Genomic DNA, 14,558 nt, shown 5'->3' with positions numbered 1-14,558 from the left:
TCAAAATGAATGATATTTTATAAACACAAATAATACACATGATCTATGATAAATTGAACAATACCATACTAAATTAATATGTATATCCTTGCACACATAAATGACAAAAATATATATCAAAATACATGTATCCATAGATAAATTATGAAAATATATATCAAAATACATAGATCCATTTACAAAATGTGTATAATATCAATATTTATGTATACAATGTGGCATATTCCATCTCAGAATATCTCATGATGCATCCTATGACAACTATACTTTCCTATGCTTCTAGTGGATCGTCAAAATGTAGTCTCTTCACTAAACTAGGTGGATCGAATGCCCCCTAACTAATCAAAAAAGGAAAACCCAAAGTTAGACTACTAAATTTGTATGATTCTATGTATTTAAAATTGAATTACTCAAATGCATAATGATCCTTTTTTAATGAATATTTATAGTATTAAACTTTCATGATAAATAAATCTCTCATCAACCTCCTTCGGTGGTCAAGAGTCCTCTCATATGTCAAGATTGTTGGAACCTAGTTTTTTGTGGCATGGATATGTTCAAGTATGTTTGTCAAATGGATCTACAACTTAAACTATAATATTATAATTTATAGCATACTAGATTTATAATATATAATCAAGAATTCTAACTAAAAGTTACCTCTTTCAACTCCTTGTTTGGATATAATGGATGTGTGAGCAAAGATACAAAACTCTAACATCTAACCTCCTATACACTAGGTGTTTCCTATGAGATTAAAAAAGCATAGTTGTTAATATCATGGAAATAAGTTTTGAATTTGTTTATAAATATAAGGAAAATAAAAAATAAATGATACTTATACATATGATGGGGCTCTCACTATGGATGGAAATGCTAGAGGATCTATGATGTTGAATCTACCTGGACTCATCACTAGTAGCCATGCCATATACAATAAATAATGTAATTAAATTTCAGTAGCACAAAAATTATACAAGAATGCATTGATATTTAATCACTTTAAAAGCACCTAATTATCTTTCCCTTGTTAATGGGTTGTGCCTCACCTCTTGCACTCTGCCCCCCACTGACAAGTAATACTTGCAAGAGAAAAGAAAGATTAGAAACCATATATGTTCCAATATCAAATACAAAAACAATGAGAATACAACATAATGTACCATAGATGTCTCAAGGCCAAATTAAATAGCTAAGAGCATGACATCATCAATCTTTCTGAGATCCTCCTCAGTCATCAACTAAACATAAATGAAGATCACATACATGTATAAATCAGTATGGGTTAAAATAACTCTATTATAAAGATTAACTTTAAATCACATATACAATAATATATATATATATATATATATATATATATATATATATATATATATATATATATATATATATATATACATACATACATACATACATACATACATACATACAAACAAAAAAGGATCCCATATGCTCCTCCTCTCTCAGATCAAGGTGTGTAGCCTTTATAGGTGCTTCTAGTGTATCATCCTCCTCAAATACAAATTGATACTCAAAATGATCACCTATGGGACCCAGACAAATATTATTGCATGTTATGAAAATATGGGGCACATAGACATGTGATGATCTTGCCAATTATGAACTCACACAAACATCATCAACATAGGGAGGCAACACTAACCTAGCCTAGGATATTAATACGCTACTTAATTTATGGATGACTCTAATATTCTAAGAGCTAGCCACTGCAATGATATCAGTATGTTGCACTAGAGGAGGGGAGGAGGCATCAGAAGCGAAGAAAAAAGTGCTAGCTTTCATCCACTAGGCAAAGTGTCTATCTTGAGGAGCTCCTCCTCTTACACCCATGTTGGGCCTAATGCTCCAGTAGTTCACCATGAGGCCCAACACAAATTTTGCATACAAATTTGTAATGAAATATAATGGCACCTCTAAATTATTGTGTGGAGATTTGTCAAAAACTATCCACCAACAATCCCAAAATTTTACATACATAGGCTCATTTGTGCACCATTTAATTGATAGGGCTTTTTGTGGTCTACTATTTTACTATTTTTTGGGTCCACAAAAAGGTTAACCATATCATCTTTAGTTATGTTTAGGGCCACAACCTCATTATAGTCCAACGCATCATCAAACATGGCATGGATTTTCTCACATTAGTGAAGAGTGACATTTTGTTCATTGGTAAGTGTTTGAATATTGTCCACTATGGTGTTTAACATGGATAGTATGGGAGCCAATGTAGGTATAGTGTTATATTTGGTTTGTGAACCCCTGAGTTTGGTGATATTTTCTTGTATCAAATCTTCAATTCAATGAGGTTTTTGAGGGGGTAGGGGATCATTGGTGGATGGTTTTGAGGGGCTACTTGATCATCTAATGGAGGGTTTCGAGGATCATTTTTTTGTAGCTTAGTTTCATCATTCGAGTCAGCCATACCTATTAAATTTTAAAACAACATTTCAAGTTTTTAATTAATATAAAACAAATCAGCAATTTCTATTTAAAAAATCTAGTTTTCAATCATTTCTATTTTAAAAAACCTAATTTTAAATAAAATTTATTCAAAATCATTAAAAATAAATAAAAAATTAGTTACCTATATTGTATACCCATTCTTGGATCTATTACTACAATAAAGGCAAACAAAATAATGTGTCCGCAAATGCCTATTTTGCTCTCGGGTTTTTTTTTGTTCCTAGTCACAGGTTTTGAGTGTCTGATCTCATATCGCATACTCAATATTATATCAGATACTCAATAATGGATCAAATACCTAATAAGGTTTGGCCCAACATTTTTTCCTTGGTATCAGGATGGGTGAAAAAAAGTCAAAATTGATTTTGAAATGCTTTTATACATTTTAAAACTCGACTTTTTTACATTGCCACTTTTTGGTACATCATGATCCTCCACATACTCAACTTTAGAGAGTGCATCAAAGAGACTACATTTTGATAATCCTCTAGAAACCTATGATAAAGTAGTTGTTAAGGGATTCCTCAAGGCACATTTTGAGATGAAATATGCCATATTTTATTTATAAAGTTTGATTTCATAAACATATTTTGATGGCATACACCATATTTTGTATATGGACGTACATTTTGACATATATTTACATCATGTTTGTATATTTTTATATATGTTGATATATTATATTATTGTGAATTGTTGCACATGTATATTTGTATGGTGTACGGAATCTTGTTTATTTTAATCGTGTTAATTAGATTCTTATTAATTAGAATCTCTTTCATTGGAATCTTTTTCATTAGAATCATGTACATGGTTTATTAAATCTTATTCATTTTAATCTTGTTTATTAGAACCTTGTTCATGGTTTATGAAGTCAATATCACAATAAGAGAAAGGAACTAATCTCCTTCAAAGGTTTTAGAAACCCCCAAAACCAAAATCCCTCCTATAAATAAAAACTAGAAGCCAAGACAAGCCATTAAAAATTTTCAACATCCAACTCACCATGAACACAATCAACAAATTAAACAACAAGGATTTTGAGTTACAACCCTTGGAAAATCATTTCTCAAATGTTCTTAGTGCACCTTGATGATACTTTAGTATTTGGTACATGTAAATGTTCTAGTGACTCCATGGTCAAACCAAGAGTGTTGCTATAGTTTATGCACCTTTTGGAGCCAAAAGGAGTGATGAATTAATTTCATAATGAATAGTTTCAAAGTTGCATAGTGGTGTATCGATTTGCTGAGGAACTGTAACGCCCCGCCAAGGGATCCAAAACAATTAACCTAAAGTTTCACTAAGTTTGCTAAACTTTTTTTTTTTTTTTTTAAGTAAGAAAGTATAAAATACACATCAAACACATAGTAGCGAAAGCAATAACATGTAATCATCGACAAACATACATCGCAAGTTACATTTCTTAAGGATCCCAAGACGTTGAGTCATGTTTAAATTTAATTAATTCTAAGTCTAAAAACTATCACATACATATGAAAGAATAATCAGAAAGTCCCATGTCCATAATATACATTTGTTTCGAATGCCTCTTGGAAAATTAATTCAGAATGCTCAATCATCCACTATACATGTCACAGGGTATGAAAGGCTTAAAAGAATATACATATATAAAAATAGAAATGCTTCAACCTCCACAAATCCATGATACAAAGTACAGTAAAAATATATGAAACTATTCACCATACATGATACATCCATACATCCATAATGACAAAACATCTATCATAAAATCTAACCATCCATCATAATAATCCAAGAACATAGTGAAGGTAAATGCCAACCAAGAAAACTCCAGCCACGGTGACCACGGAACGGATCTCAATGGTAAGACTAAAAGCACTACCACCCGACCACGTGGAACCTAAATGGTCCACTCCCACCGCGCTGAGGAGATAGTCTCAAGTCCCAAACAAGGTATCAAAACACAAAACACAAGTACTCTCTAAGTCTGGGAAATCCTAAAAGTATGCTAACTCAAGGGTTCCTAAAAAGATCGACATCTAAACCTAGAGGTACCATAAGACACGTAGGAAACCTAATATGCAAGCGGGAAAGTGTCATTGCAAAAGTCACGTAGAAGTTACCCGAGCAATCCCTTAGGAATCTCGGGTCCCTACTAATCCCTACGGCCACTAGTATCCTCTCGTACTAACGAGGCATACTACGGAATGCAAGGTCGTAACCAAGCATTATCTCTACCCCATACTAGTCTGTACTAGCACTCAAGGCATGGGAAAGAACATACAATTATCTTGTTAGGTTCATTTTCTCTCATTTAGTGTAAATGTTTTCACTTATTAAAACAACTTACAATGGGTTACTCCAGGCAGCCTCTTAGGGCCCCGATCCCCATTGCAAGCCACTTCTCGACACTACACATAGATAACCTACCCTAGGCTCATGAAATCACGAATCAAAGAATCATAATAAAATCACCTCAGTCCTATACAAGCAACCGAAAAACATCATAAAAGATAAGCCACAAAAATTACATTAGTTCTTCATGAGCAACAGATAAGCATCAAATAATAATCATATGATCACGACAGTTCTCTATCAGCAACTGAAGGCATCAATGATAAATCACAAAATCCAATGGTTCTCCAATGAGCAACCAGAAAGTATCACAATAGTAAATTACAATACTGATCGAAGACTCCAAAATGGTCAAGTCAACACATGACATCATCAAGAACATAACAAACACTTCAGTCCTCTCAAGCGACCGAAAAGCAATCCAAGTATAACTGATCGAGACTCAAAAATGGTTATCAAATATAATTGATCGAGACTCAAAAATGGTTAAGTCAAGTATCCAAAATATATACACCTCAGCTTCACACAAGGAAACTGGAAAGCAATAACAAACAGTAAACACAATCATGTCATAGAGCACTTCATCACATTACCATGGTCGGGTTAAGAAAGATCGAGACCAAATCATCATGACATCACATTCACAACTCCGAGCCTCTGGTAACAACCTAAACTGGTCAATACTAGAACAACCCCAAAACACAGAGAACACATAGAAAACATCAAAGTCTCAGAGATTGGATTTGAAAGTATATTATTGAGTTAAGGTAAGGTTTATGTTTCAGTTTAACGTCGATTTTCAAGTAACTAGGTTTTCACAACTACCCCTTACGATTAACCCATTTCTATAATAACTTTCATTAAATCAATAATCCAAATCTATAATTTAATCAAATAATATTCATTATTAATTAACTTTAATTAAACTAATTTTAATTAAATTAATCAATAATTACTTGTTCTACTTACTTATTTTAATCTATTTATTAATTGTTAATTTATTAATATTTAACCAAAATTATTAATAAATTTAATATTTACAAACTATGTTAAATGTATTATTATTTAATTATTAAATATTAATTAAGATTAAAATATTTATTAATTAATATATATTAAAAATTTATTAATTAAAAAATTTTAAATAATAATAGAATTTTGTTTTTATAAATAATAAAAATTATATATATATATAAAAAATGAAATATACAAATCTTTACAACAAACGTTTAAAGCCCATCGGCTCTGCCGCAGGCCTGCGATCGTAGGGCCTGTGGCGACAGGTACTCTGTACCTATCGTTGCAGTACCTGCGACACAGGTACTGTCGGCCCCGCCGACAGTGGGGGTGGGTACAGGGTGATTCCCTCCCCCCCACTTAAATATATTAAATTTATTTTATACCTTTTTTTTAAAAGAATACAATTTTTTTATAATAAGATTTTATTAATAATCCAATTAATTAAGGATATATATATAAATTTATAAATATATATATTAAAATAATTTCTTTTAATATATATATAAATATATGCATTGAAAATTTATTTCCTTCTTTATATTGATATAGAAAATATAGTCAATCATCCGAACATTTAATTTAAAATTTCAGTCTAAGATTCAACCCTTCCCATTTAAATTTTGTATACAGAAGTTTATAGACAAGCATATGATAAATTCTAATATCGTAATGTTTAAACATTCATCACAGAGAATTCAGATTTACAAACCCCAGACATGAAGAAGACAGGAAAGGATAATTGCGTATTTAATGGATAATCAAAAACACAAGACCCTACCTGATCTTGATGCTATTATGCAATCTCCAAGAATTGTAAGAGAATTTGCTCCCCTCAATAACCTTCTTCTGGAAAACTTTCTTGGTATCAACCTTCTAAAATTTGCTTCCAAAAGTTGTCTCCCAAAAATTCCCGTCCAAATTCGTGTGTGTCCAAAAATGAACCCCCAAAGTTGTGATAAGAAGTTTTCTCCTGAAATTGGGGCACTAATTGTGCATTCACCCGAGAAGACTCTTTGCACAACTGAGTTAACTCCAAATTAACCTTTATTATCTTTTCTTTTATTTTGCATTCATCTTTCATGCACATTAAGTTGAATTATTAAATAACTTTATTTAATATTCCACTCGACTTCTATTTTAAATTAATTTATTACTTTAATCTCATGTGCACTTTATGAAATTAAAATAACATTATTAATTTCTATTATTTAATCTTTTAATTTAATTCTCATATTTAAACTCATGCTTAGATCATGCGATCTAGAATTCTTAATAATTTAATATCTTTCAACTTTTAAATTTATTTTAGAACTTAATTGATAACATATTTAATTAATTTAAATAACAATAATATTTAGCATTTATTTAAAAATGAACTCCAAATATATTATTATTAAATTAAATAAATATTATCCTGTTCTAAATTTATCTTTGAACTTTAAACTCTAAATTTAATTCTTTTATTTAATTAATTTCTCAATTAATTAAATATAATCAAATATTAAAATATCACAATAATCTTCTATTAAATTAAATCATTAATTAATCTTTTTAATTAGACTTAATTAATAGAAAATACACCAAGGACTCATAAAGAAACATACGAAAACCCATCATAGAAAAACACATACTAAATCAAACAAAAAGGGTTATAATCATGAAATTACATCATTTGATGCATTCGGAGGGTACTTAACTCAGATACTTGTCCTAATTATCAATTAGGACAATTGGCTAAAGAGTTTAGGATTTGGACTTAAGAGTTTATCTCCTCTCTCTTACCATTGAGATAATGCGATAGGGTACGCTCATCCTAGCAATTCAGGGAAGTCGATACCTGGTACCTGCAACCTGCATAAAATTCACGCATGTACAAACACAATATTCTAAGCTAAACAGACAATGGCAGGAAGTGGTGCATCGTGTAGATCCCGACTAGCAGGTGACTACGACTCCCTTCCTTAACCACATCAAAAACACCATACATAAAGAAAACAAACACGCACACCATACACATGCAGTATGGGGTAAGTATCCATAAGAAAGCACATATGATAATAAACCATCTAACTAATCATCATCGATAACTGAAAACATTGAATAATCATCATACATGCATGAAATATAGAGTACCAAGTAATCTCATCATATAATAAACTGAGTGTAAACCAACATCTGATAATCTCTAACATAATAATACTAATCATCAAACATAAAATTGGCCTAAAAGAGTTTGGCAAGGATGACAGAAATGCAACTTAGGGGCAAGCACTACAGGAACATTATAACATTTGGCATCAAGAGATATTGTTGTTCCAATTTCAAATGATATTGGTTCTCCTAAAACTAAGAGAGATAATTATAGACATTGATATCATGGTATTGTAGCATTTGACATTTTTTTGATAGCCCTCATGAGCTCTGAGTTATGATCCTTAGAAGATGGCTTCCAAAATGTTCTTAATGCACCTTAGAGATGCTTTAGTTTAGGGTCGTCATGAATGTTACAGGCTCTCCATGGATGAAATAGTGGTGTCACTAAGGTCCACCCACCCATCTAGAGCTAACACCATTGACAAAATGATGCCACAATGAATAGTTCAAAAGCTATACAATGGTGCACCAATTCACTCAAGAACACTACAAGATTTGACATCGAGTGAGATTATTCTTCAAAAAAAATTTAAAAAAATATTCTCCTAGAATTGAGAAAAGTAATTGTATACATTGATTTCATGGTCTTGTAGTATCTGACAATTCATTAATAGCCCTCATAAGCTCTAAGTTATGGCCATTAGAAAATATCTTCTAAAACATGCTTAGTGCACCTTGGAGATACTTCAGTTCAAGGTGGTCACAAACATTCTACACTCTCTATGGAAGAAATAGTAGTGTCATTAGGGTTCAACCACCCATTCAAAGATAATGATATTGATTAAATGATGCCATGATGAACAATAAAAAAGTTGTGCAGTGGTGCACTAATTTATGGAGGAACACTACAAGATTTGACATCAACTGACATTGTTGTGTCAATTTCAAATGAAATTGATTCTCCCATAACTAAGAAATTTTATTATAGACATTGGTATTACAATCTTATAGTGTCTCGTAATTCATCAATATTCATCATGAGCTCTGCATTATGACCCTTGAAAGATCACTGCCCAAATGTTCTTAGGATACCTTGGAGACACTTTCGTTTGGGGTGGTCACAAACATTCTAGGTTGTCCATAGAAAATATAGTGGAGCCATAAGAGTTCACCTACCCATTTAGGTAAAATGATAGTGACATTTTGATTCCATAACAAAGGTTATGAAAGTTTCATAGTGGTAAACCAATTTACTGAGGAACACTACAAGATTTGGCATCAATTGAGATCAGTGTGCCAATTTCAAATAGAATTGAATCTCCTAAAATTAAGAAGGGTTAGTGTACATACATTGGTATTTTATTCTTGTTGCATCTCTTAATTTATCAATATCCCTCACAATCTCTAAGTTATGACCCTTGAAAGATCACTACCCAAACGTGCTTTAGGCACCTCGAAGATGCTTTATTTTGGAGTGGTTGCAAATGGTCTAGGTTCTCTATGAAAAATTAATGGTTTCACAATGGTTAATATATCCAATTAGAGCTAAAAACACTAAATGAATGATGCAATGATGAATAGTTCAAAAGTTTCATAGTGGTGCAGTAGTTCACTAAGGAACACTGCAAGATTTGGCATTAGCCAAAATTGTTGTACTACTTTCAAATGAAATAAATTATCCTAGAACTCATAAAGATTATTATAAACATCAATATCATGGTATTTTATCATCTCATAATTCATCAAAATCCCTCATGAGATTTGAGTCACACCCTCAGAAGATTACTGCTCAAATGTGCTTAGGGCACCTTGGAGACACTTTAGTTCAAGTTAGTCATGAACGATATAGGTTCTCCATGGATAAAATAGTAGTTTCACTAGGGTTCACCCACCCATCCTAAGCTAATGGAATTGATGAAATTATCGTATAACAAATGGTTCAAAAGTTGCATAGTGGTGCAGCAATTCACTAAGAAACACTACAAGATTTGACATCAATCAAAATCATTATGCGAATTCAAAATAATATAAAATATCCTATAATTGAGAGATGTTATTTTAGACATCAATACCATACTCTTGTATCATCTCATACTTTTTCAATATCCCTCATGACCTCTAAGTTATGACCCTTAGAATATTGCTACCAAAATGTACTTAGGGCACCTTGGAGATACTTTAGTTTGGGGTGGTCACAAATGTTCTAAGATCTGCATTGACAAAATTATGCCATAATGAATGGTTCAAAAGTTATGATGTAGTGCACTGATTTATTGAGGAACACTGAGAGATATGGTATCAAAAAATATCACTATGCCAATTTTAAATGAAAAAAAATCTCCACAAACTGAGAAATTTAATTATACACATTGGTATAATGATTATTTAGCATCTAATAATTTATTATAATCTATCATGAGCTCATAGTTATGACCCTTGAAATATCACTTCCCAAACATGCTTAGGGTGCCTTGTAGACACTTTAGTTCAGGGTGGTCACAAACATTTGAGGCTCTCTATGGATGAAATAGTGGTGTCGCTAGGGTTTTCCCACCCATATAGAGCTAATGGCATTGATGAATTGATGCCATGAGAATCAATTCAAAAATTGTGTAGTGGTGCACCAAATTACTTAAGAACATTGCAAGATTTGGCATCAAGCAAGATTATTATGCCAACTTAAAATGAAATTGATTATTCAAGAACTGACAGATTTAATTGTAGACATCAATATCATGGCCCAATAACATCTCATAATTCATCGATAGACCTCATGTTCTTTCAATTATGCCCCTTAGAAGAGTTTTGTCTAAATGTGCTTAGGGAACCTTGGAGATGCTTCATTTCAGGGTGGTCACAAATGTTCTATGATCTTTATGGATGAAACAATGGTATTACTAAATTTCATTTTCCCATCCAAAGCTAATGGTTCTAAAAAAATAATGCCATAAAAAATGGTTTAGGGTCAATTGACAATTTTATTTATAATAATTACAATTTGTGACACTATTACAAAACTTCCACTTTGAACATTGTAAACATGACCAATATTAATTAGATAAACTAAAAAATATATTTGTATGCTCTCTTGATGTTATTTGATGACTCTGACCACTTTATCAGCCTTTGACAAATATATACTAATAGGCTAAATGGCTAACTAGATTATTTTAAGAATTTTCTAATTGAAATATATTATATGAAAACAAAAATTAGAGAACCTTATGAAAAATATAATAAATCAACAAGTTCATATTTATAATATTTCAAGTGTTTCATCATAATTACAGCTGAATGATAGAAATATGAATATGTCTTTTTCATACAAGGTAATATGTATATGGAACAAAATGTATGCAATGTACATCATTGTACATACTAAATTCCTTGTGCATATAATTGATACAAACATATTATATACACAACTACCAAAAATCCTAGAGTCTAAACTATCAAAGAATTGTCTTCATTTCACTTGTTAATTTTTTTTTATCTTCATGGATTGATACTATTGAAGATAACTATAATTCAATACCATGCATAATGTTAGTATTATTGGAATGTAATATTAAGTAAATGTATAGCCATATAATGAACATATGAAACCTTGTTGTGCATCAATTGATATCACTATGCCAATTTCAAATAGTACCAAATCTCTAAACAATTGAGAGAGGTTATTATAGACATCAATATCATGGTCATATATCATTTCATAATTTATTGATATCCCTCAAGGCCTATGTGGTGCAACCCTCAAAATATCACTTCCCAAATGTTCTTAGGACATTTTGGAGGTGCTTTGGTCTGGGGTTGTTGCAAACATTATAACCTCTCCATGGATGAAAAAATGGTGTCACTAGGGTTCACCTAAACATCAAGAGCTAACACTACTAATAAAATGATGCCACAGTGAATGTTTCAAAAGTTGTGCTATGGTGCACTAATTCACTACAGAACACTACAAGATTTGGCATCAACTAAGATCACTGTGATAATTTCAAACAAAATTGAATCTTTCAAAATTGAGAGAGGTTATTGTAGACATCAATACAAAGGTTTTGTAGCATCTCATAATTTTTTTTATATCCCTCATTATCTTTTAGTTATGACCCTCAGAAGATCATTTCCCAAACATTCTTAGGGCACCTTAGAGACACTTTGATATAGGGTAGTCACAAAAATTATAGACTCTCCATGGATAAAAGAGTGGTGTCACTAAGTTTCACCCACCCGTTCAAAGATAATAACAAAATGATGCCACAGTGAATAGTTTGAATATTGCATAGTAATGCACCAACTCACTAAGGAATATTGCAAGATTTGACATCAAAAAATATCATTGAGCCCATTAAAAATGAAATCAATTCCCTTAGAACTAAGAGAATTTATTGTAGATATTGATATCATAGTCCTAGAGGATCTCATAATTTTTTAATATCTCTCAATAGCTCCAAGTTATGACCCTCAGAATATTTCTGCCAAAACATGCTTAGGATACCTTAGAGACACTTCATTTTGGAGTGGTCATGAATGTTATAGGATCTCCATGGATGAAATAGTGTTTTCACTTGGGTTCACCCAACCATTCGTAGTTAGTGGTACTAAAGAAATGATGCCACAATGGATGATTAAAGTTGCACAATGGTGCACCGATTTATTGAGGAACATTACAAGATTTGGCATCAATAGAGATTATTGTCCCAATTTCAAATGAAATTAAATCTCCCACAACTAATAGTGGTTATTATAGACATTGATTTAACAACCCTATAACATCTTATAATTTTTTGATAGCCCTCACGAGCTCTAAGTTACAACCCTCAGAAGATCACTACCCAAAGTTTCTTCAAGAATATTGGAGATGCCTTAGTTTGGGGTGGTCATGAACTTTCTAGTCTCTCCATAGATGAAATAATAGTGTCACTAGGGTTCACCTGTCCATATGAAGCTTGCAAAATGGAAAAAAGGATGGGACAATGAATGGTTTGAATGTTGAGCAGTGGTTCACCAATTTACTAAGAACACTACATTAAAACATTATGAAGGATTAATAGAAGAATGATAAAGAATCCATCAATTAAGGTACTAGTCTATTGATTATTGTTTGAGTCTTCATGCTGATTGTAGAAAGGACATACATCTAAGTGACAAAAGTTGTCAAATCCATTATATATTTATATATTACACCTACAATAATTTATCAACTTTTAAAAATTCTTAAATCATTCAAATCTCATAAATTATCTGCTCTTAAAATCTTGTAGAGTGTGAGGTATATGCCTACCAACCTTGGTTCTATAGAGCCAAAACTGTAGAGGTTTGCACTTAGAGTGGAACCTATCAATTTCAAATTTTCTATTATGGTTTCCCATAATTGGATCATCATTCCATAGGAAACCTAATCTTCTAGTTTGGGCATCAATGTGTTCCTTTATGTTCGCATACTCTAATCTCACTTCTTTTTCTTGTAGTAAATCTCTTAAGTAATGATACTTGATAGCAATATGCTTGGTCTTGGTGTGCATCACAAGATTTTTAGATATGTTTATACAACTTGTGTTATCACATATTATAACAAAAGGATTAGTGGTTTCCTTCACTCCTTTCAACAATTTCTTGATCGACACTATTTTAGAATAATTAATTGATGCTTCTAAATATTTAGCATTTGATGTAGATTGGAAAATAGAATTTTTCTTCTTACTTGTCCACAAAACTAGTCTCCTTCCTAGAAAAAAGCCTCCACTACTTGTACTCTTTCTATCATTGACTTTTCTAGCCCAATCTGCATCAATATACACTTTCAATTCAAACTTCTTATTCTTTTTATAATGCAATCCATAGTCATATATTATTTTTAGATATATTAGTATTATTTTCACATACATCATGTGATTCTCTTTAGGATTTGCAAGAAATGTAGCAACAATCCCAAGTGCTAGTACAATATCTAGTTTACTATGAACAACATGTTATAACTTTCTAATCATTGATCTATATAAGGTTTGATTCATATCAGTAGAATCATCACTCTTTGAAATTTTATGTTCAGTAGCCATGGGCATTCTAATTGGTCTTGAATCTTCCATACCAAAACTTTTGAGTATCTCCTTGATATATTTGGATTGTGTAATGTATATACCTTTAATCATTTAATGCACTTACTATTGGAAATATAAGAGGAGTAACTGAGAGGGGAAGGGTGCATAAGTTACTACAAAAATAAATCCTGGATCCCTTAGATATCAATACAAATCAAAACTCTGATTTAAACTATATTCTGTTGTAACTTGGCAAACATACATGCACATCATTTACACTAGCAAATGTTGTAACTCAGTAAAAATTGAAATAAATCGGCAATTGCTTAACATGAAAATCTTTAGATATTATCTATGTTTATCCTTATTTAACTTAGTTTCAAAACACATAAAGGAAATATCATGAACATAAGTTACATCAAGATTTAATGTTGAAACCCAATTTAGGAAAAATCACCAATTGCAACTAGTTACTGATTTTGCTCTTATGAAGTGTGCCTACTTAGGAGACAACCCTATTAAAGGTTCAAATCACACTATTAGGTGTGACCCTATTAGAAGGTTTAATCACCC

Source organism: Cupressus sempervirens, chromosome 5, assembly GCF_028749045.1.
Source record: "Cupressus sempervirens isolate cs-2001-9-10 chromosome 5, ASM2874904v1, whole genome shotgun sequence".
In the NCBI taxonomy this organism is placed as follows: Eukaryota; Viridiplantae; Streptophyta; class Pinopsida; order Cupressales; family Cupressaceae; genus Cupressus; species Cupressus sempervirens.
Note: the sequence above shows the minus strand (reverse complement) of the source record.